Source organism: Equus caballus, chromosome 3 (assembly GCF_041296265.1).
Source record: "Equus caballus isolate H_3958 breed thoroughbred chromosome 3, TB-T2T, whole genome shotgun sequence".
In the NCBI taxonomy this organism is placed as follows: domain Eukaryota; kingdom Metazoa; phylum Chordata; class Mammalia; order Perissodactyla; family Equidae; genus Equus; species Equus caballus.
The window spans coordinates 12,044,478-12,068,774 of NC_091686.1; the positions used below are offsets into that span (position 1 = coordinate 12,044,478).

The 24,297-nt window shown below is 37.8% G+C and overlaps 1 long non-coding RNA gene across 2 annotated transcripts in view; it reads left to right on the plus strand.

Annotated features, from left to right (window-relative positions):
* Positions 1-423: 423 nt before the first annotated feature.
* LOC111772671 (uncharacterized) overlaps positions 424-24,297 on the plus strand; it is a 55,860-nt gene continuing 31,986 nt past the window's right edge. Inside the window, exon 1 of one of the 2 annotated variants that reach the window (XR_011437678.1) lies at positions 424-471. This is a non-coding gene — a long non-coding RNA (uncharacterized lncRNA). The remainder of the gene's footprint in view (positions 472-24,297) is intronic. The other variant, XR_011437679.1, reaches the window with a different exon arrangement.

The following is a 24,297-nucleotide window of genomic DNA, read 5'->3' on the forward strand; positions in this document are numbered from 1 at the left end:
TTACTGTCATTTTAAGCCATTAAGCTTCGTGGTGATTTGTTACACTGCACTCGATACTGGATCACTCGTCAGGCACCGTACTCTTCCCCCTTGCTCTCTGTGTTCTATCTACACTGACCTTTCAGATCCTCATGCCTTCCTTTGTCTTCTTTCACACACTGTTTTCTTGCCTGGGGTGCTCTGTCACACTTTTAATTAAATTTATCAGTTAATTCTTACTTATCCTTTAGGTCTCTGCTCAACCATAATTTCCTCAAGAAAAATTCCTGGGCTTTCCAGCCTGGCTCTTAGCCCTTTCCTTCTCTGTCTTCATCACAGTGATAATTTTTAAAATTAGTATAATAATTTGATTATCTCACAATATCTTGACTATGTCACAAAGTAGACTAAAACCTCATGAGGTCAAATCTCTATGCTTCTATCAGTGTAGCCCAGAACATGCTGTATGGTGTGGCACATACTAAATTCTCTGTAAGTACTTGTCCTATTCATAATGGAAATAATTTAATAATCATTCAAAAATATTTATCTAATTCCTAATCTGTCTCATGCAATATTCTAGGTATTACGGATTTTGCTATGAACTAGTAAGACCAGGCCCTAGCCTTTATGGAGCTCACATTCTAGTGGGGCAGAAAGAAAAAATATAGAAATAATTTCAGGTGCTAATACATGCTATGGAGAAAAATAAATCAGAGTAATGGAAAAGAGAAGAAGGATGGGGTAAGTATTCTGATAGGACTGACTTAGCATATGATGTTTAGGAGTCTAAGTGAAGATGTAGTTCACAAAAAGGGAAAATAGAGAAAAGAACAAAAAAAAAATCCCTGAAGTAGGAACAAATTTAACGTTTAAAAACTAAGAGGTAGTGGGCCAGAGTGAGCAGACAGAGAAGGTGAGAGAGGCAGATGAGGTCAGAGAAGTAAGTGATGAGTTCCAGATTCTTGGCAGTTTACAGCATGGGAGACTTTGGATGTCTTTTGCTAAGTTTGATGGGATACTGATGAGTTTTGAATAAGGGAACCTGACGTTATTTATTTAAGTTTTGAAAGGTTTCTGTGTGAGGGGCTGGCCCTGTGGCCTAGTGATTAAGTTTGATGCACTCTGCTTCTGCAGCCTGGGTTCAGTTCCTGGACATGGACCTAGACCACTTGTCAGTGGCCATGCTGTGGCGGTGAACCACATACAAAATAGAGGAAGATTGGCACAGATGTTAACTCAGGACGAATCTTCCTCAGCAAAAAGAATAAATAAAAAAAATCTTGCAGTGGGTAAAATACACTTTGTCAGGTGAAGGAGTGAAAACAAATAAACTGGAGGCTATGACTCTTGTGTAGACCAGAGGTAATGGTGGCCTGTATTGGAAGTTTCCTTAAAAGTGTTGAAAAGTGTGCAGAGGTTGGATCTCTTTAGAAGATGTAACCAACGGAACTTGCTGAATTAACGGATGAGTAATCTATCCCCTTGCGGTTCGACATCTCAACACCACTCCCTTTCCTCCCTCCAGTGCTTTTTCTCCTGTATTCCTCTTCATTCTCACTGTTTCTCATTATTCTGCAGTCCCCTAGAACTCTAGTCAAATATGCGGGTCGCCTGGAGCTTTTTATATGCATCCCGTGCTTAACGGCAAAATTAAAGTCATTGGAGTTGAGAAGGAATCACCATTTGCAGGGGTCTAAGTTCTTTAAATCTCCAATTCCTTTCCATGTTGTAATAAAGGAGAAATCCTCCTTGGGTACTTGTGTTAATATGTATGATTGTATTCTTCCTTTCCACGCATGTGAGATTAAATGCAATCTCTTCCCCCAATACACAAGTGCTATGCAGCTTTACAGGTGAATTAATTGTTCATTTCATTTGATTTTCTTCAAATGAGTTCCAGTTTATTTCTCTTCAATTTGTCTTTGGCAGATTTATTTTAAAAAGTCTTTTCTTTCAATTTCTAAAGTATTTATCCTCTGGGTCTATTCTCTTTCCCGTACGATGGGAGACTAATTATTCTTCTCCTAATGAATGTTCTAAATGTATCCCATATGGTGGCATATGTGTGTTCAGACCAAAGATGCTTTGGGATAAAATAAGTAAATTCCTCTGTGGGGTTTCCTTGCGAACTTCACTTTGTAACAGTGATAAGTTCAAAGATTCATAGACTCTAGGCTCTATAGAGATCATTTTCTTCCCCCCACCTTCCTCATTTTGCAGGAAAGGAACAGAAGTCTAGGAACTACTTACCTGGATTAAGAAAGAGCTGAAGGCTGGGATTCAAGAAAATTGAGCTTTATTCCCAACTCTGCCACTGACATTTTAAAATGTCTTTTATATTACAGTCACTTGATTTCCAGATGAGAAAACTGGTTCAAAGAGAGAAGGGGTATGTTCATTCCTAAGGGGAGTCTTGCCTGGTCCTCCCATCCTAACTCAGGCTTCTTTCCTTCAAAGCAATTCTCTCTGTTTGTAAATAATGTAAATCAAGTAATTACACTAGTGAAAGTCTGAATCCCGTTTGCAATATGAGCTTGATCAGTGTGTTTGTTTTTGTTTACTTATAGACAGTAGGTGCTAAATAAATATTTGTTGAATGAAGTGAATGAATCAATTATGTAATATCATGAAGTACACATTAGATGTACAGCAGCATAGCAAGCATTTTGTCTATGTAAATTAATCTTCACAAGAAGCCAGTAATATTTAAAAATAATAATACCCTTGAGAAACTGAGTCTCAGAAAGTTTAAAAAAATTGGTATCAGTCAGCCAACTTGCAGAATTATAACATGAATATGTATGTCATCTGATTTCAAAATCAAGTTCTTTCTGTAACAAAGCAATAGGTTAACATTCTTTGTTATGTGTCAATCACTGTTGCTGATGGCTTTACATGTTTTCTGTCAGTAGCTTTTTTAAATGAGCCTGTAACTGTAGTTTTGTCCCATCAAGAAATCAAAACTTGAGATTTCTAAGTCTATTTATCAAGGTCAAACAACTAGTAAGTGGGTAAAGATCTGAAACCAGGTCTATGTGGCAGGCTCCACATTCCAAACTAGGCTACCATATCCTGATAGATTGAAGAACCACCTTGCCAAAGTAAGTTTTTAATTTATAATTTTGAGAAATAAAAACCTTTTCACAGTTCTCTCAAGTTATTGATTTCTTTAATTAAAAGAGAGAGGCATTTTACTTAATTTTATACCAATGTCACTGGGTACAAAAGCAAAGTAGTATCATATACCATCCCCCAAAATTTTGGAACAAATAAGGTCAAGAAATAAATGACAAATGCTGAACAAATGGTAAAATACCAAGTTCAGTTTGGCTTTGACAGACATTTTGTAATCCTTGAACACCACCACACCACTAGCTGTGGGAGACGCGGAAAGTCAATTATTTTCTAAAGAGCAGCACTAATCATATCTCCGGCCTGCTCAAAACCTAATGAAACCCCCATTTCTTATCAAGTAAGTTCCAAACTCCCTGGAATGGCTTTAAATGCTAGGTTCAAATACTTTTCACGCTCATCTTTTTCCACCCTGCCCTACACGACTTTTTCGGGTACACAACTGATGGGGGTTCCAGAAACATGACGTATCAATGTCTCTTTCCTTGATCATTCCATTTCTGTCTGTCTAGCCTCTCCTTCCTCTCCCCTCCCCAGGCAGCCAGCTCCTCCTACTCAGCCTTGACATACCTGTTCAAACGACTCATATCCTATATGAATAGGTGGCCAGAGAAAATATATGCAATGTTTGCGATTTTGTTGATCCAAAACAATTATCTATTGTTTATCTGAAATTCAAATTTAATTGTGTCCCATAATTTTGTTTGCTAAATCTGGCAATCCTCCCCATAGAAGATCCTTTCCCCCACAAATGTCTTTGTGTTCTCAGAGGCATGTGCACATAAAAATTGGCCAAGTGGTATTTTTTTTTTAAGATTGGCACCTGAGCTAACAACTGTTGCCAATCTTCCTTTTTTTTTAAATTCTTCTCCCCAAAGCCCCCCACTATATAGTTGTATATTCTAGTTGTGGGTGCCTCTGATTGTGCTATGTGGGACACCACCTCAGAGTGGCCTGACGAGGGGTGCTTTGTCCACACCCAAGATCTGAACCGGTCAAACCCCAGGCTGCTGACGTGGATAGTGCAAACTTAACCATTCAGCCACGGGGCTGGCCCACGATAAGTGATATTTTGTTATTTAGTTTATATGGATAGCCTTCTATCATCTTCCATGAGTTATCTAGGAAAGGATTTCTCAGGTTTTGTATTTTTACATGTCTAGTTGTAGGTCAATATTTCTTCATTTCCCTGGAACCATTTACTAATGATACATATGGGTGGACTTTGTAGTGGAGATGGAGGGAAGGAGAAGATGAGATGGGAGATATTAATTCTTATTTCTAAAAGTGCCATAGATTTCCTCTTGTTCAATGCCCACTTTTATGCTCTATAGTTTAATAAAATCATATAACTTTTCCTGCTGTAAATTGCATGATTTCTGGGAGAAAATACAATTAATTTTATTTTTAGGCCTTGAGTTTGATGAGAGTCATTTTAACCATATCATGCAAGTTTTTGTATGGTTGCTGCAGAGTGATTATGTATGTACAATATTTAAATGTGCATAATTATGTAATTTGGGTACCACAGAATTACTATAAAAGGAAAATAAAACATAAGAGATAGGAACATCACTTATGGTCGGCTTACTGTGTGCTAGACACTGCATTTTTATGTTATTTGGCGTCGTATCAAAACCACCAGGGCCATATGATAAGCTGTATGTTGTAGATCAAGAACATGAACTTGAGGGGCCGGCCCAGTGGCGCGGTGGTTGAGTTTGCACATCCCGCTTTGGCAGCCAGGGTTCACCGGTTCAGATCCCGGTTGCGGACCTATGCACTGCTTGTCAAGCCATGCTGTGGCAGGCGTCCCACATATAAAGTGGAGAAGGATGGGCACAGATGTTAGGTCAGGGCCAGTCTTCCTCAGCAAGAAGAGGAGGATTGGTGGCAGATGTTAGTTCAGGGTTCATCTTCCTCAAAAAAAAAAGAAAAAGAAAAAAGAAAATGAACTTGAGAGGCTGGTCTGGTGGAGTGGTGGTGAAGTTCATGTGCTCCACTTTGGCAGCCTGAGGTTTGTGGGCTCAGATCTCTGGCACAGACCTACACATTGCTCATCAAGCCATGCTGTGGCTGCATCCAACATACAAAATAGAGGAAGATTGGCAACAGATGTTAGCTCACTGCCAATCTTCCTCACCATGAATCTAAATCTATCTCTACCTGAATGTAAAGCCACTTACTCATTTATTTTGATAAAGAGCTCATGTAAACTTAAAATGCTTCAACTGCTTTATACCAAATCTTCCATATTTAAATGGATAAACATTTCAGAAAAAAAATATAGCAGCAGCTATATTCACGCCACCAGGAATTAACAACTGTTAGTACATTTGCATAAATGCTTTCTGTGTTTTTGTTGTTGCAAATGCTTTTTTAAGGGAAAAATATTTCTATTTATTTTTATAAAATGAAAAATATATATTAGACAAAATTCAAGCAATGCAGAAAACTGCCAAAAATAATATTAGAAACCACACCAAATCCTACCCTTAAACATTAGATGCCCCTTATTCCAAACATCTTTCTGGTGTATCTAAAGTGGAAGGAAGAAAGGAAGGAGGGAAAGAAAAAGGAGGGAAGAAAGACAGCATGAAGAACTAGTAGGAGAGATGTAAATATAGTTTTACAAAAATGAGATCATTTTCAAATGGTCTCTGTTGAAAATTATTAAATTGAATATTACTTGAATATTAGATAACTAAAATAAACTGAAGTAAATCTGAAAAGATTAACAAAATTCAATTAAGTATTTCTTCACTACAAGTGATATTACTTGCTGAAATATTTTTTTTTTTTTTTAAGATTGGCACTTGAGCTAACATCTGTTGCCAATCTTCTTTTTTTCCTTATTCGTCTCCCCAAAGCCCCTCAGGACATACTTGTATATTCTAGTTGTGAGTGCCTGTGGTTGTGCTATGTGGGACACCACCTCAGCATGGCCTGACGAGCGGTGCCATGTCCACACCCAGGATCCAAACTGGTGAAACCCTGGGCCACCAAAGTGGAGTACGTGAACTTAACCACTTATGCCTGCTGAAATATTCTCTTAAGCTAAAACAATAGAGATACTGTGAATGAAACATTGAATACTGTACTTATTTTTAAAGATGTATTTTAATTTCAGCCAGTACAATAACTATTTTGAAAGATGAAGAGATAAGAACTCTTTCTTCTACCTACTTTCCAATTTGTTTGTGTGTGTGTGTTTATAAACCTGGAAAATATAAAAATAATAGCATACTTTTCACATTTTTATATATCCATAATTGATGTAGTTTTTACTTGTTTTAGTATTATCATTTATACTTAAATGGACTTTATGTTCACCATTGTTCTTTTTAGCACCAATTGCCCATTCTTGGATTGTTGACTTTGATACTTCTTTTAGTTGGCTGGACTTTGTCAAGTAATTTTTCAAAGAAGATCTCACAGATTCTCTGCTGATTCTGTTCCTTAATGATTGGGGTAACTAGTTGTTGCCTTTATAATTTAAAGACATTGTGGTTAAGTTCAATATTTTCAAATGTCACTCTCTTTCCCTCAAAAATACAGATATTTTCATTGATATATAGCTCGTGATCTTTCTAGAAGTGAATATAGATGTGGAGGAGATTGAAACCAGCGTCATTTTTTCTCCATGTAGGTCCTGTGTTTTATGTGCTCCAATGTTTTACGAATTCTTGTTTTATTCTCAAAGTTAGACAATTTATCTAAGATATACATTTGCCGGAAAATTTTGGTATGGTAAAACACTACGTGTTCTTTTGATCTGTGCATTCAATTAGTTTTTCTTTTCAGTCATATATCTTGCATTATATGATTAGATGAATTCTCTGCTCTGTATGTAAGTACTTCACTTCGGGGAACCAGGTACCTTATGTTGAATCATGACATCTTCCAAATCGATTGACTTATCTCTAGTTGTTTTACTCTGTTGTTTTCATCTGTATTTACCATGATTATCCCTGTGTCAGTAATTTAGGCTTAGGGTCTATATGCTGTTCTTTGCATATTTCAACATGTAGTAGTTGCATAATGAAAGCATTTGGCCTCTAGTGTATTTCCTGCAACCTACAACTTCCCTTATTGTTTTATTTGATTGTTGTAACGCTATTGAATTCAAGTTCTTGTTAAGTTATTCTATGACATGAAGCAGTTTTTAGCATTTCTGAATAAGGTTTTATTCTAAATCGTGGTCTCTGACTCTTATTTGCTTGGCACATTCCTTTTTCCCCCGTATTTTGTTTTAAGTTTTGCCATACCGTTTATTTTTGCCTTAGTTCCTTTGGAGTGACTCTTTGTAGACACTCCACTTCTTTTGATAGAACAGAAAGAGAGTCAGGTGACACCTGTTATATCTGAAAACGGTGGTTTGGTTTTATTTTGAGCAACTCTTGAGGGCTTTTTGTGTTTTATCAACTTTTACACACCTAAGCTAAATGGATGGGGGTGATAGTGGGCAGTGGTGTTGGGAGAGCATAGACAAGGGTAAAGTAGAGACTTTTTAAAATGCATCAGCTCTGTTCTTTTGTGAGAGTGTTTATGATGCAAGAGTATTTATTATACCCTAAATCAAGTTGACACAGGAAGTTAAGGATTTACAATTCCCACTCATTTTTGTCATTTCTCTCTTCAATGTGTTCACTTTCCCCACTGAACTCTTTTTGCCTTGGTGGTGGTTTCTATGACTTCTAGGTTAGGAGGAGAAACAATAAGATAAGTAGTTAGTGAGTATTCCAGAGTAATTAGTGAGATGAGTAATTAGTGAGTAATAACTAATTGGTGAGAATTCTCAGGATACTGTCATATTACCACTTAGCCTTTAGGTGGTTCCTAAACTGTCTACTTCAATCCAGCTTCTTTTCTTTCTTTCCCCAGGCACTAGTTGTTGAGGGTTGTTATATGAGGTTGTATCTCTCTCTTTCCTTATTTATTCTTTCTTTCTACTGTTGGTAAACTTTCCCCCAAGTGTTTGTTATTATCATATGTTTTCCATTATATAAGGTATTAGGGGAGAAAATTATTTGAGTTTTAATATGTTTATTTAAATCTGAATTTTAAAGCATGTTATGCTATCTCTATAGTCAAGATGACAATTCATGTGACCCACCTCTTCACCTCTAATACAGCTTAAAAATCCATTTCATTAGCTTCTTAATCACATTCTATTATTAATACATACTTATTCATTCATTGTCCCCCGTAAATTGTGAGCTCCTTGAAGGTAGAGAATGTGCCTTCTCTTCCTTCTTTTATTTTTATACTTTTAACATCTGGCCCAGTGCTCAATGTGTGTAAAATAAATGAATAGATGAACGAATTTCATGGTGCTCCCTCTACGTTCAACATAAGGACTTACTTTCTAATAGGTGGGGCTCTCCAAAGGTAACATAGAGATTTTTCAAGGAATTACCTACTGAGAAAAGTACTCAAGCTGTGGACTGAATGATTATCTGGATGGGCTGTGTGCAAAGGAAATTTTCCACATATTGAAATTGGATATCATGTTCTCCAGTTAGGATTTTATTGAGAAGCACTTACTTAAAGATTTCCAAAAAAGGTTTCCACAGAATCTCCAGCTAGATCTCCTAGAATAAAGAATTCCTTTAAACTTTCTAAAAACTTGTGGTTCACTTTTTTTTCCTAGGAAGATTATCCCTGAGCTAACATCTGTTGCCAATCTTCCTCTCTTCTTTTTCCTCCCAAAAGCTCCAGTACATAGTTGTGTATCTTAGTTGTGAGTCATTGTAGTTCCTCTATGTGGGATCCTGCCACAGCATGGCTTGATGAGTGGTGTGTAGGTCCGCACCCAGGTTCTGAACTGGACAACCCTGGGCCGCAGAAGCAGAGCATGCAAATTTAGCTACTTGGCCTCAGGGCGGGCCCCATTTCTAGTTTATTTGTAAGAATTGTTCACTGTTAAATTTCTCACACACCACCTCTTTCTCTGTGGACTTTTTTTCCAGTGACTTTTAATATAATATTAAGAACAATAACAACAATAATATTACTAACAGCAATAGCAATGGCAATAAGAAAATAAATATGCCTGCTTAAAATAAACCTGTATGTCATTCCTCCTTTGAATCTGAAACTCTGGCATCATCAGTGACTGTTTTGAAGGCAATGTGAGACTTCATTCAGATGCATTTTCAAGTTTATGATTATTAACTTCCCAAACTTGGAAACATCCCTGGTGGTCTCTCCAGTAGCTGTGTCCTCTTCCTGACTTTCAGTCTTTGCCTGCAAACAATCATGGGAGTGCAGACCGTGTTAAAGTAAAACCTCTTTAGCAGAAAGATTCGTTTCCCCTTTTTTTGTTGCCTTGATATACTACTAGTTTCACATGCCTAATTTAAACTTGAAAGAAAATTCCCGATGTCCTTGCTTTATATTTCTAGAGATCCAATAGCGTACCAGGTCCTGAGGTAATAATCTATTCATAGATTTATAGAAACAGTGAATAAGTTAAGTAGGATAAACAGACTAGGTCAGGAACTTTAAAAAGTATTCTGATAATTCTGACAAATTGAATAAATCTCTCTTGATTTTTTTATGTGGCTAACAACTGAGCATTTAATAAGAATAATACTTATTGTTTTTGAGAGTACCATCCCTGAGCGTGGTTGATATTCAAAATCCCATATGATACCATGTGATTATTACTTTCTATTTTTCTGAGCTGGAAAATTGAGGTGCAGAGTTGGCGCTTAACCAAATTTGTAAAACGTAGAGCTAGAATTTGAATTGAGTTCTTTTCATGCTGCCACCATTATGAAACAATATCCCTGTGATTAGGCTGAGCTGACTGCAAAATTTAGAATATAAGAAGAAAATGTCTAGCATTTAAGTAAGGCAAGAACAAATGAAAAGTTCAGGAGGAATTTAAATGTTGATTTAGGAACCAGCCTAATGAGACAGGCTCATCCTCAAGGTCCCCGGCCTAACAGGATAAGGCCCCTAACCAATCGCAAACTAAGAGAATCAGATAGAGACCACCGAGATCCACATTCCACAGCCTCAGGGCTCTTTGGGGATTATGCATGCACCCTAGCACCCAGGAGTTGCCTGAAGGTGACCTTTGTGTCATTATTATAGTAAAAATGACACCCAGGGGTGCAGAACTAGCATGTTAATGATACATGCATTGCATTTAGTAGCATGCTATGCAACAGTGCAGGTGCATGAACAACCCTGCCTCTACAGGCTGTGAAAACGCACTCCTCCCCAACCTTTGCCTAATAAAAGCCCCACAATCATGCTCCCTAAAGAGCTGGTCATTCGCCCTTTCCTTTCCACACCAGCTCCCTTGTGAACAAACTATTGAACTTTTACTTTTCTACTCCCATTTGTTGTCTCTCTTGGTTTCCATCCTAGGGGACAAGAAGCACCCAATGCACTGGTAACAATGTCAGGAGTGAAATGTTTTGATGAAGCATTTCATAGAAAAGGAAAAAACAGTAGAGGAGAGTAAGGGAGACCTGGAGTGGGGAGTTTCAAAATTTTTTCCAGCTTTACTGAGATATATTTGCCATATAACATTGTGTAAGCCTAAGGTGTACAAGGTGATGGTTTGACACACATATATATTGTGAAATGATTCTCGCAATAAGGTGAAGGGGAGCGAAATATATCACCCCAAAATATGCTTCTTTGAGCTGATTATTCTTAAGAAGCAGCAGACACAGAAGCTCTGAAAACCCAGTAAAAGCTACCCTTTGTAAGAGACATTTACATTTATACGGGAAATCTCCATTTGTAAAGGTGTCCTTCTCTCAGTACCTGAAAGAGAAGGAGGACTTTAAATCTCTAGAAACTCTTATCAATGGAGAAGGCTCTTCTTAGCTCTTTATCATAACCATACCCTCGTTTACTCTGCTTTTTCTGGAAACCTCCCGTAACTGGCCTCCAACATCTTTCTTTTGTCTATAGCTGGAGATGGTATTTAAGGTGGTGGCTTGAGTTATTTTGGGGAGTTACTCAGTTTTCCTGTGTATCTCCCATATATGGGTGGTCTATATGTTATTAAACTTCTGTTTGTTTTTCTCCTGTTAATCTGTCTTTTATTACAGGGGTTGGGGGGTCTCAGCCAAGAATTTAAAAGGGTGAGAGAAAATTACTTTTCCTCCCCTACAAAGGTTAGTTAATACTTCCATCGCCTCACATAATTCTGTTTCTATGAGTTTGGCTTATGATCAGATGCTCCATTTTGAGAAGATGACATTTGAGCTAAGAATGGAAGGATGTAAGTCAGTTAGATCAGGTCTGTGCAGGAAGAGCATTAGAGACAGAATTAGCACTTGGTGCAAAGACTCCAAGGAAGGAACATACTCAGTAAAGTCCTGAAATAACAAAGACCCAAGTGGAGCTGAAACCATGTGTTTGGAGGAAGGGAGAGTCTGGGTCAGAAATGAAGTTAATTAATGGAGGCCAGATGAAATATTATAAATCGTGAAACAGAATGGATGTTATGCACTAAGTAATGATGGAGCTCGTGCTAAACTAAAGAAGGTACACTCAAACTAGTGACATTTAGGTTAAATTTTATAATAATAAAACATAGTACTGACCAACAAAACACATTAAGAGACGGTATTTAACCAGTGGGACACTAGATTACAATTCCTAATTTAATTTAGCACCTTTTATTTACAGAAAAGGATGCTGGATCCCTAGAAGTTTAGTATCACAGCTAGCAGATGTCAGAATTTTGTTTTCTAAAATTCCAATTCATTTTCCCCTTCGTCTACAAAATGTGCTGTGACTTGGCAAAGTTTTAGAAAAGCAGTTTGAACGTAACCTAGGACAAACTCAATTTACAAGGAAAGCTTGGAGTGACTTAGAAACTGTGAGATATCATTGAATAATCTAAAAGAACAAGTTTGCTTTTAAAAGCTGGTTTGTGAAATCCAGAGCAACATCCCTAAATCCCCTTGATAGAGGATAGATTGTACAACCAGTTGAACTTGCATCAATGTAACTTGGCGAAATGACTTTTGGATGAAGTTAATCCTTTCCCTTTTCTATCTAGTTCTGCAGGAGCTATCATTTTACATGATAAGGACTCCTCTTCTCTCCTGGTATGGATTTATCTCTCTCATCTTTTAGAAACTTAAGCCTTAGGAATGCAGCAAGAGTCTGTCTGTCATTGCCTGCATCCTGGGTGTTTAAATTTCTCTTTGTGAAACATCCTGGTGAAATGGAAAGGGCATACCACAGAGTTGAATGTCCCATTTTCTAGTTTCAGGTGTGTTTATATATCGTTTTTTCCTTTCAGTCCCAAAGAATAGGATATAATAATACAAATCATAAGAAAGCTCCGGACACACAGTAACTCATTTTTAATAACTCCTTAATTATTCCCATATCATCTTTAACAATTATAGTAAAGGTTCTAGTGCATTGCGGGCCTTCCTAAATCTCAGTTTCTCTTATGTGTTTTTATATTCCAGCATAATGTTTTACACTTAGCAGTTGCGGCATGGCTAAATAGATAGATGGATGAATGAAAGAATAGGCCGTTGGACAGACACACGAATGAACTAATAAATCAATATATTGAATTGCTTTTCAGAGTTGAGAAATTTAGTTAATCTCGATGGTCATCTGATAGTTCATCTGGTGGATGGTAATATCTAAAATCACATCCAACTCTGAAAATGTGTCATTCTATAAATAGTGTTTATCTCACACATCATTAAGGCCACATATGGTAAAGAGATATTTCTTCTTTATATTTAAAAGTTGGATCTATTAGCAGCGTTTATACAAGATTATATGACTGTGGGGCTCTGCATTTTTTTTTTAAGTATGATGTTTTTGCGTGAGGAAAATTGGCCCTGAGCTAATATCTGTTGCCAATCTTCCTTTTTTTTTTTTTTTTTTAGCTTTTTGAGGAAGATTAGCCCTGAGCTAACATCTACTGCCAATATTCCTCTTTTTGCTGAGGAAGACTGACCCTGAGCTAACATCCGTGCCCATCTTCCTCTACTTTATATGTGAGATGCCTGCCAAAGCATAGCTTGACAAGTTGTGCCATGTCCACACCCGGGATCCAAACTGGCAAACCCCAGGTTACTGAAGAAGAACATGAGAACTTATTTTTTTCTCCCCAAAGCCCCAGTACCTAGTTGTATATGCTAGTTGTAGGTCATTCTAGTTCTTCTACGTTGGATGCCACCACAGCGTAGCCTGGTGAGCAGTGCATAGGTCTGCGCCAAGGATCCAAACCGGTAAACCCCAGGCCACCAAAGCAGAGTGCATAAACTTAACCACTTGGCCATGGGGCCGGCCTGTGGGGCTCTTCTGATTCACAAAAACTTGAATTGGGCTAAATTCCTTATAGAGATACAGGGATATGTAACATATTGCTATATTTTTATTAAAGCCTATGACTTCATCAACAAAATATTAGAACTGATAGGAACATTTGAGAACAAGAATGAGATACCCTCATTTTATAACTGAGGGGACTAAGACCCAGCCTGATCAAAATCAATGCTAGTTTGATCTTATTCATTGTCGCCTAAGATTCTTTTAGGCATACTGATGTTTGATGGGCAGAATCAGAAGAGAGTTTTAAAGTCAATGGGACAGATGTCAAATGTCAAAGTTGGACGAATGGAAACATAACATGCTAAAGTTTCCTTAAGATTCATACCCTTTGTAATCACTAGACACGCTTCTAAAGAGCTTCAACTAAAAAATCCCCAAATCTGCAGATTTTTCTTTACCTGATTTGTGAAATTTCAAAATTAATCTAATACCCTCAAATCTATGTTCCTTGTTTTACAAAATAGTTTATTGATTAGCCAAGGTCTAAACAAAGCTTCCTACATGACTCATTGATCAAAACAAGATCCGAGAGCTCATTAATTCTGTTGTCAGATACACTCATTTATTCATAAGCTCCCTTTTTCCTACTAACCTTTCACCATAATAAAAGCAAAAGAGCTTATCTACTTTTGTGTCTCACCAAGCATATATCAGTCACCATTACGCTCCTTTCCAAAGGAAATGTTGGAGAAAATGTACATTCCAAAGAGTCTTACTTGGAGGATGAAATAGCTTAAACCTCAAACTGTTTAATGGATTATTGTAGTTTTATTTTTTTTAATTTTTTTATTCAGTTTAGTTAAACTATAAGAAACAAAAACAGTTCACCCATTTCTTCCAAATTCAAATACAAGAGAAAATGTAGCCACTTAATATTCCTATTTTGATACCATTTATTACTAGCACAATCCAACCATCACACAAAATACCAACTTAATATGGAAGTGAGGGATCTTTTGGAAAATGTCCTTTAGATACATCTTGTGGTGGGGGGCTCACTGGTAGAAGCTTGCAAGTTTTATCACTAAAATTTGAATGGACTAGTGATTAAACTTGTCTCATATTTAATTATATCTTCTATGTGCAGAAACTGAGCTCAACTTGGGTAAATGGTCCCACATTTGCATGGATGGATTCCAATCTATATTTACAAGATGTCATCTTTTGCTGGGATAGCTATATACTTTATCATCCAAACCCTAACACTTTTGAGAGTAAAAGGTAGTGCTATTAATAATTATTTTGGAACAAACAAGTCCAATGCAACAGAGTCAGAGACTTATGACCACCCTGCATTTAGTTGAATAGATGACTGGTCTTACCGTAACTGCTCTGTCTTTTACAGGAACCCTATTTCTCACTGAAGAGTATTTTGTGTATTATTATTCCAGAATGTCTTCAGTAAAACTCTTTCCCTCTAGATTTTCTAATTCTATGCATCTCAGGTTGCACTTTTGCAATGAAGTTCCCTGGTCCCCTCGCTCTCATTGATTAATCTTTCTGAGCCGCACTTTGAGTTTGCACTGCACATCATCATTGGCTCTGAAATTGTTTGCTCTTGTTTCATATATGTGTAAGTTTTATCCTCCCAAATATAGCACAAGTTCCTCAGAAGCAGGGAGAAGAGCCTTATACTGTTTCCTCTCCAGTAGTTCTAACAGAGGAATCACCAGCTAATACTGTGATCGTACACTGAATGTCTAAACTGGACATGCTATGTTTTTTTGTCTCACACCTACCTCCCCCTTTCTCATTGTACTCCAGCCACACTGGCCTACTTACCGTTTTTTCAACTTGCCAAGCATGTTGAATTTGTAGTACTCATTCAGTTAGCCTAGTGTGTATTTTCTTCCACTTATTTGTGGGTTGGGTTCTCTGCTTTATTTCAGGTTCTTTTTCCAAAGTTACTTCTTTAGAAAAGATTTCCTTGGAAATATCCCTACTGTGTCCACCTCCCACCCACCTCATTAGCCTTATTCTCTTAGCTGCTCTCCTCGCATTGCAGCTCTTATTTCTTTTCTAATGTCAAATGAGCACAATAATAAGTACGCTTCGTATCTTATTCTTCTACAGGCATACCTTGTTTTATTGTGTTTTGCTTTTACTGTGCTTCACAGATATTGCATTTTCTACAAAGTGAGGGTTTATGACAATCCTGTGTCAAGCAACTCTATCAGCACCATTTTTTCCAACAGCATTTGATCATTTCACGTCTCTGTGTCACAATTTGTAATTCTTAATATTCAAACTTTTTCATTATTGTTATATTTGTTATGGTGACCCATGATCTTTGATGTTATTACTGTAATTGTTTTGGGGCTCCAGGAACTGTGCCCATAGAAGACAGAGAACTTAATTTGTAAACGTTGTCTGTGTTCTGATTGCTCCACCGACCAGCCCTTTCTCCATCTGTCTCCTTCTTCTTGGGCCTCCCTGTTCCCTGAGACACACAATATCAAAACTGGGCCAGTTAATAACCCTACACTGGCTTCTAAGTGTTCAAATGAAAGGAAGAGTCTCACATCTCTCATTTGAAATCGAAAGTTAGAAATGACTAAGCTTAGTGAAGAAGGCATGTCAAAAACTGAGATAGGCTGAGAGCTAGGCATCTTACACCAAACAATTAGCCAAGTTGTGATTGCAAAGGAAAAGTTTTTGAAGGAAATTAAAAGTGCTGCTCCAGTGAACATACAAATGATAAGAAAGTGAAATGCCCGTATTGCTGATATGGACAAAGTTTTAGTGGTCTGGATAGAAGATCAAACCAGCCACAACCTTCCCTTATGTCAAATCCTAACCCAGAGGAAGACCCTCACTCTCTTCAATTTCATGAACGCTGAGAGAGGTGAGGAAGCTGCAGAAGAAAAGTTTGAAGCTAGCAGAGGTTGGTTACTGAGATTTAAAGAAAGAAGCCATCTCCATAACATAAAATTGCAAGGTGAAGAAGCAAGTGCTGGTGTAGAAGCTGCAGCAAGTTATCCGGAAGATCTAGCTAAGATAATTAATAAAGGTGGCTACACAAAAGAACAGATTTTCAATGTAGATGAAATAACTTTCTATTGGAAGAAGGTGCCATCTAGGACTTTAGTAGCTAGAGAGGAGAAGTCAATGCCTGGCTTCAAAGCTTCAAAGGACAGGCTGACTCTCTTGTTATGGGCTAATGCATCTGGGGACTTGAAGTTGAAGCCAGTGTTCATTTATCATTCCCCAAATCCTAGGGCCCTTAAGAATTAGACTAAATTTACTCTACCTATGCTCTATAAACAGCACGATGAAGCCTGGATGTCAACACATCTGTTTACAACATGGTTTGCCGAATATTTTAAGCTCACTGTTGAAACCTACTGCTCAGAAAAAATGATTCCTTTCAAAATATTACTGCTTATTGACAATGTAGGTGGTCACCCAAGAGCTCCGATGGAGATGGACAATGAGACTAATGTTGTTTTCATGCCTGCTAACACAACATCCATTCTGTAGCCCGTGGAGCAAGGATTAACATTGATTTTCAAATCTTATTATTTAAAAAATAAATTTCATAAGGCTATAGCCACCATGGATGGTGATTCCTCTGATGGCTCTGGGCAATGTAAATTGAAAACCTTCTGGAAAGGATTCACCATTCCAGATGCTGTTAAGAACATTCATGATTCATGGGAAGAGGTCAAAATATCAACATTAACAAGAGTTTGGAAGAAGTTGATTCCAACCCTCCTGGATGACTTTCCGGGGTTTGAGACTTCAGTGGAGGAAGTCACTGCAGATGTGATGGAAATAACAAGAACACTAGAATTAGAAGTGGAGCCTGAAGATGTGACTGAATTTCTGCAATCTCATGATAAAACTTCAATAGGTGAGGAGTTGCTTCTTAGGGATGAGCAGAGAAAGTCTTTTTTTGAGATGGAATCTACCCCTGGTGAAGATACCATGAAGATTGTTGAAACGACAACAAAGGAGTTAGAATATTACATAAACTTAGTTGATAAAGCAGTGGTAGTTTTGAGAGGATTAACTGCTATTTTGGAAGGAGTTCTACTGTGAGTAAAATGCTATCAAACAGAATCTCATGCCACAGAGAAATCATTTGTGAAAGGAAGTGTCAATTGATGCAGCAAACTTCATTGTCGGCTTACTTGAAGAAATTGCCACATTTAAATAAGAATTCTTAAAGTATTCTACTTTAAGAATAGCCACCCTAACCTTCAGCAACCACTACCCTGGTCAACCAGCAGTCATCCACATCTAGGCAAGAATCTGCACCAGCAAAAAATTTGTGCTGAAGTCTCCGATGATGGTTAGCATTTTTTAATTAAGGTACATATTGTTTTTTTAGATGTAATGCTGTTGCACACTTTAAAATAAACTACAGTATAGTGTAAATATAACTTTCATATGTACTGGGAAACCAAAAAAATCATGTGATTAGCTATATTGTAATATTTGCTTGCTTGCAGTGGTCTGGAACTGAATCTGCAGAATCTCCGAGGTATGCCCATGTTACCAACAGCTAGCAATGTGCTAGGAACATAGAAAGTCCTCAGTAAGTTTATGTATCTGTTGAAAGAGTATGGCAGGGGAAGGAAAAGCTGCCCAAATAAACAGTGGCAGTGAGGCTGAAGGAAAGTATGGGGCAGTTGATTTGAGAGAGAATATGAATCATGCTTTTTAGAGTGTGGAACTTCTAATTTTGTACTTGAATTCAGATCTGTCTTTTTGGGGGGAATGGGGGATTTTATTTATTTAGTTAGTTAGTTTTTAAAGATTGGTTCTGAGCTAACATCTGTCGCCAGTTTTCCTCTTTTTTGTTTTTACCTTTCTCCCCAAAGCCCCCCAGTACATAGTTGTATATAATAGTTGCCTGTCCTTCTACTTCCTCTATTTGGGACGCCACCTCAGCATGGATTGATAAACAGTGCCAGATCCACACCCAGGATCCGAACTGGAGAACCCTGGGCTACCATAGTGGAGTGCGTGAATTTATCCACCCTGCCAAAGGGTCAGCTCCCAGATCTATCTTTTGACTTCATTCTCCCTGAAGTTTCTACTAGCTTCACCATGCTGAATGATCAGCAAGGCTAATGTAAATTCTGAGAAATTTTCTGTTTCTAGAAATCCTTCAACGTATCTCCCCCATGAGGAGTTGAATGGAAGCTAAGGTCTGTTCTGAAATTCCTTCTCAGTTGCAAAACCAAAAATGAGCAAGTAGAACATCATGCAGAGATCTTTTCTTTTTTTATTAGCTATTGGGTCTGGGAAGGAAAGAGCATCAAAGCAACATATTACAGATGTCCTAGATACCTTGCCTATCACCACTCCTTACGAGACAAATTTAACCTCTGCTGCTTTAAAACAACCATGCATGGTCCGATGAAAATGGTAGGTTATAAACAAAGTATTTTAGTAGATTTTCACTTTTGTACTGTCAGTGTAGATAAAACTTAATCGCATCCTGTAAGATTCTTTTCTAGAAATGTAACAGTACATAGAAAATTTGTTTGGCCATAAACTCACTCTGTTTTCCTGGAAACAGCACCTTTGCCACTTTGAGATTCATTCTTTCCCATCTATGGTTATATGGTTGGAATAGAAGCTGCTGCCTTTTCATACGATCCAGGGAGTGAAGACATGACCCAAGCTCAGACCGTCATCATAGCTCAAGGTTTACACTTGATCAACCGCAGACCGATGACACTCTTGCCCATGGATTTGTTAAATTTGAGCCAGAAGGAAAAACCCTTTCCTCCTTGGCCACAGAATTCTGGAAACTCATAAGAACTATATTATCCTTTATGTTTAGAAAGGCGCTATTCTCTGGTAAAAACCAAAGACGGCAAATAAAACTAAAAACAAGACAAAATAAAACGAAACACAAAAAAATGAAACGAAAGTCTAAAATAGAGTGTGACTCTATTTGAGTGCCTGGTTCCAGTTGCTCAGGATAAACTCTAAAACCACCTTTCCTTTGACCTAAGTGAATCAAGAAATTCTTCTCCTGAACTTTGCGGATGTTTGATTTTCTACTGGTGGTTTTTGGGCTCCCAAACAAACTCTAACTTATGTAACAAAGCTTTCTGGGTTGGGGGGGGGGGGGGCCGGGGGACAGTTGCTCTTCTCCTGTGATGCCTCCTTTGAAATCCCAGATCTAATTACTTACCTTCTCTTCTCTAGCATTTATTCTATTTCACGTTCATCCTTCTATAATTGTATGTCTCATTGCAGTGCATTTTTGCATGTGAGTTTCTGATGCTGTATTATGTGCACTGTGAAAAATATGGTTCTGTTTTTAACCTCAATCGCTAGAACCCAGCACTTGAATGTCAAACATTCAGTTTTCAGTAAATTTGAAGTCATGGACAATCTTGGAAAGGCACTCTTTTGTCTTCCTAAGAAACTAAGGATGCTCCACCAGATTTCACGCCTGATATTTGACAAAAATAATAATTAAAAACCAAGTAAATAAAGTTCAACAAAATAGTGAAACTGACATTGGAGGCAAATGCTTTCTTGCTCTGTTATATACAGCTTTTCCGTCAATTCTGGTCTTTTTCTCTTGCAATCTCAGTTATACCCTCTTTCTGTAGAAATGCTTCATCAGAAATACTCTTATCTTTCTCTGTTCTCCTTTTGAGTATTTTATCATAATCTTTTAATGATATGACACTCAAGATTAATTGCATTTGAAAAAGAGAAGTATGCAATAGTATGATGTAAGATATCAAAACGTTCCACATTTAAATATGGTTCTATTTAATTCAGTTTGCTCCATGCTACATAATTTAAACATTAAAATTTATTTACGTATAGTTTATTTTGTGTTTCTCTTTCTTTTAAACAAAGAATATAAGAACAACAAGCAAGGCTTACATGAATTGACAGCGTTCGTTCTAATGGATCTTTTGATTTCAGGTTTAGTAACACAAATGCTCACTTAAAATTAGATATATATTACACATTTGTATACCCTTCCATAATTTCCTCATCCAGATGGGTTTCAGGAAGGGACATTTAAAATATATTTATGTGAAATTTAGATTTCAGTTGAAAAGCATCCAGGGGAAAATATAGACTAATACTTCTGTTGCTATGATTATGCCATTAGGAGAGGATTCAGATAGAGTACACATTGAAATAGGCTTAGTACAATGTATTTGTCTTGGCACTGGCAAGAATAGGGATGGTTCTACTAATGTTTATTAGCTAAGACCCATCCTTGGTAAATACAAGCTAAACTTTAAGCAGAAAAAGATCTCTAGATTCACACCCTTTCTTCCCAAATGGAAAATTAGGTTTGTTTGAATTTACATTTTTTTGTGTCAGAAGTTCAACCTGGCAGCTATTTTAACTATTCAGAAAATATAATAAAAAGACAGAAAATTTAATCTACATCGTAGAAGGACTTTATTACACATGAGAACCCAAAATATTTCCCTTGTCTTGAATTTCCATATAACTGATTCTAGGCTATGATGAGAGTTGAGTGTATAGTTATATAGTTAATGTAATTGCTATGATGTTGACCCTGAACTGGACACTAACAAAACTTTGTTAGCTTTCCATCATGAAGAGAAGTTTCATAGTCCTTAACTTAGGGTTCCAGGGCTCTCTATTTTCTGATTTTTGTTCCTGTTTCTCAGATCTCACCGTTCATTTATAACTTCACACTGTATACTGTAAACATATTGAATGCATTACAGTTCCCAAAATATGTCTGAATTTGTGTGTGTGTTTGCTTCAGCTGCCTAGCATAATTTTATCACCCCTCAAGAATTGGGACACATTATTTTTTAAAGATGAGAAGGTTTCCATTAAATGGACAAGGGCTTAACTTAAGCATTAAGCACCCAAATTTAATCAGAGTTTGTCACTGACCAGCTCTTTGGCTGTAGGCAAGGTACAGAATCTCACTCTGTATCTCGGTTTCTTCATGTGTAAAATGGTAATATTCTAGTATCTAACTGGGGGAGTAGCTGTGTGTGTATATAAAGATATGTTCTCTTCACACAATTTCAGGCACTTAAGGGATGTTTATATGCGTAAAGACTGCCAAAAAAACACAAATAATGCTGAATTAATATAATTTTCTCTATACTGCTATTTCTCTGCCCTGATGATGGATAGGAAAAAATGATAATATTAGTGAGAAATAGTGCATGCGTGTGTTTAGCGCAGACTACAAATGAGAAAGCACTGAGATTTTTGCTCTATTTCCAGTGGTCACCAGAAATGCCTCTTCATGCTCACACTTAAAACCGATTTGGCACATCATCAGATTCACCTGGTGACTTAAAAAAATATAAAGTCTGTGTTCCCCACTCCCCCGACTCTGTAAGGTGATGATTCTGAAGGTCTGGAGTAAAGCTGTAACATCAGGTAATTCTAAGTCATAGTCAGATTGGGGTGGCCACCATGATCATCTCATCCCCCTTCCTTCTCCTCCTCTTTTTCATCTTTCTGATATCTCATTATTTTCAAGTATTGCATTCTATCCTGTCTGAAAGGCTAAGTGAAGGCATCTCAACTCTGCGCCTGCTGCTATGCATGCATTCATTTATTCTTGCCACAAATCCTTATTGAGTGACTTTTGTGTGATGGGCACTGTGCTACCTGCTAGGTGTACATTGTTTACTGTTTGGTCTAAAGGCTGTACTGCTGAGAAACAGGAATACAAACTGCCTGGGTTTTAATCCTGAATGAATCACTGCTTGTTGTATAACACTGCGTGGTCTCTAACCTCACTCATCCTTGCTTCGACATTGCTAACATGTGCATATGCTTGGCCCCACCTCTCCAGATTCTCTGTGGGGCTTAACAGGGGATCTTTACTGTCACCTGATAGTTCACAAATGTGTTAGGTATTATTTTATTAATAGCAATATTCATAATGAGGGAAACAACAAAAAGTAAACAATTGAAAAATGATAAATTGTGATAAGTTCTCTGAAGGGCAAAAATTGGAAGCTTGAGAAAAAGCAGAGAAATAAGACTCAAAAAAGCAATGAAAGAAAGTTTCTTGAGAAGGTGCCAGTTAAGTTGCTATATAGAAGATAAGAATGAAAATTCCCAAGAAAACTAAGAACAAAGCATTTTGGGCAGAAGGAGATGCACATCTGAAGGCTTGCATCAGGGAACCATCCAGAATCTTCCAGAACAATCGAAAGGCCAGTGTACAAGTGCTGCCCACCACGAGAAAGCAATTGGTTGCTTCAAAGAGGTCATTGCCCAAGGCTGTGGAAAGCTGTGGAAACACCTGCATCCCCTAAAGCCATTCTCTGCTGCTGGGTATGGCAGCTGTCCCCTGCGGTGGTGGCCAGCGTTCCTGATGAAGGCACATCAAGCTGTCTGCTTAAGCTGTTAGAGGCAAGGCCAAAACCACCCACCCATGAGATGACCTGTGGAGCAGTTAGTTGCCTAGAGCTTCTCTTACATTCTGACCCTCTGTCTCCTTTTATCTGAAAATTTCTCATGGTGCCATGAGCCCAAAGCTGTCCTGTTTACATTTGAAATGCCTTATACAAATTTTACTAAATCAGCTCTTTTAGACTCATTTTTGGGCACATGTTGTTGCTGGTGGTTAAGAGTTGAACTCCAGAGTCGTATTATGATTTATAGCTCTGCTTTGCAACTTATGTGACATTTTATATACATTTTAAATGTTGCATTGAAAAATCAAGCACAAACTCAGTGGCTTAAAATAACACTCACTTATTAGCTCATGCTTCTGTCAGTCGAAGTCTGGGCACAGTATGACTGTAATCCCAGCCTAGGGTTTCAAAAGATGAACTCAAGGTCTCGACCCGGCCCTCATCTTGAGGTCAAGGTAGTCTTCCGGGCTCACACGATTATGGCAGAATTCAGTTCGTGGCTGGTGTGGCACTGAGGCCCCATTTCCTTGCTGGCCATCAGCCCAGGGGCTGCTCTCAGCTCCTAGACAATGTCTGCGTTCTTTTCCATGTGGCCCCCTCCATCTTTAAAGCCAGCAGCAGAGAATACCCCTTATGTTGAGTCCTTCTCTTCAAATGAATTCTTCAGGAAGATTCTGGTTCTTTTTAAGAACTCACATCACTAGGTCGTGCCCACCCAGAGAATCTCCTTTTCTTAAGTTCAACTGTGCTCTATAACATAACCTAATCACTGGAGTGACCATCCCATCTTATTCAGAGTATACATCTGCATGAGTGGTGAAACCTTGAGGACTATCTTAGATTTCTACCTGCCACACCTTGTCAAGACTTCAACTCTTAGATTCCTTCTCTGTAAATCAAGGATGATAATGGTGCCTTGTCTTTGGATTGCTGTGATGAATACATGAGATAAACAATGTAAAGTGATTTCTATGGTCAGTAGCATGTGAAAGCTCTTTAAAAAAAAATTGATGCTGTTCCACGATTCTTGCTACTACAACCACCATCAGCACCCCTGCTACTACATTGCTGAGGTGTAAGTCTGTGGTAGATGGCATATCATTTATATTCATGTTTTCCCTTTTTTTGCACTCTAGGATGATTATTTGCCTAAGAAATCAAGGACCCTCTTGACTCCAAAGAGATCCCTGGAAGATTTTTTCCTCTTTCCTCCCTTCAAAATGTGTTTCCTTGAGTGAATACAATAAGTTTCCTGTATGTACCCATTTTTCTCCACAAACACACACACCCACATCCACACCCACACAGCAAATAAGCTCTTTGAAGAGCAAGAGATGATCATTTAATATGTGTTTTATAATCAGACAAAACTGCATTTATATCCTGGCTACTACTAGGATATTTAACTCCAGGGAGCCTCCACTTTCTTACTTATAATAAAGGTACATTCATAATGACTGCCACAGAGAGTGGTTGTTAG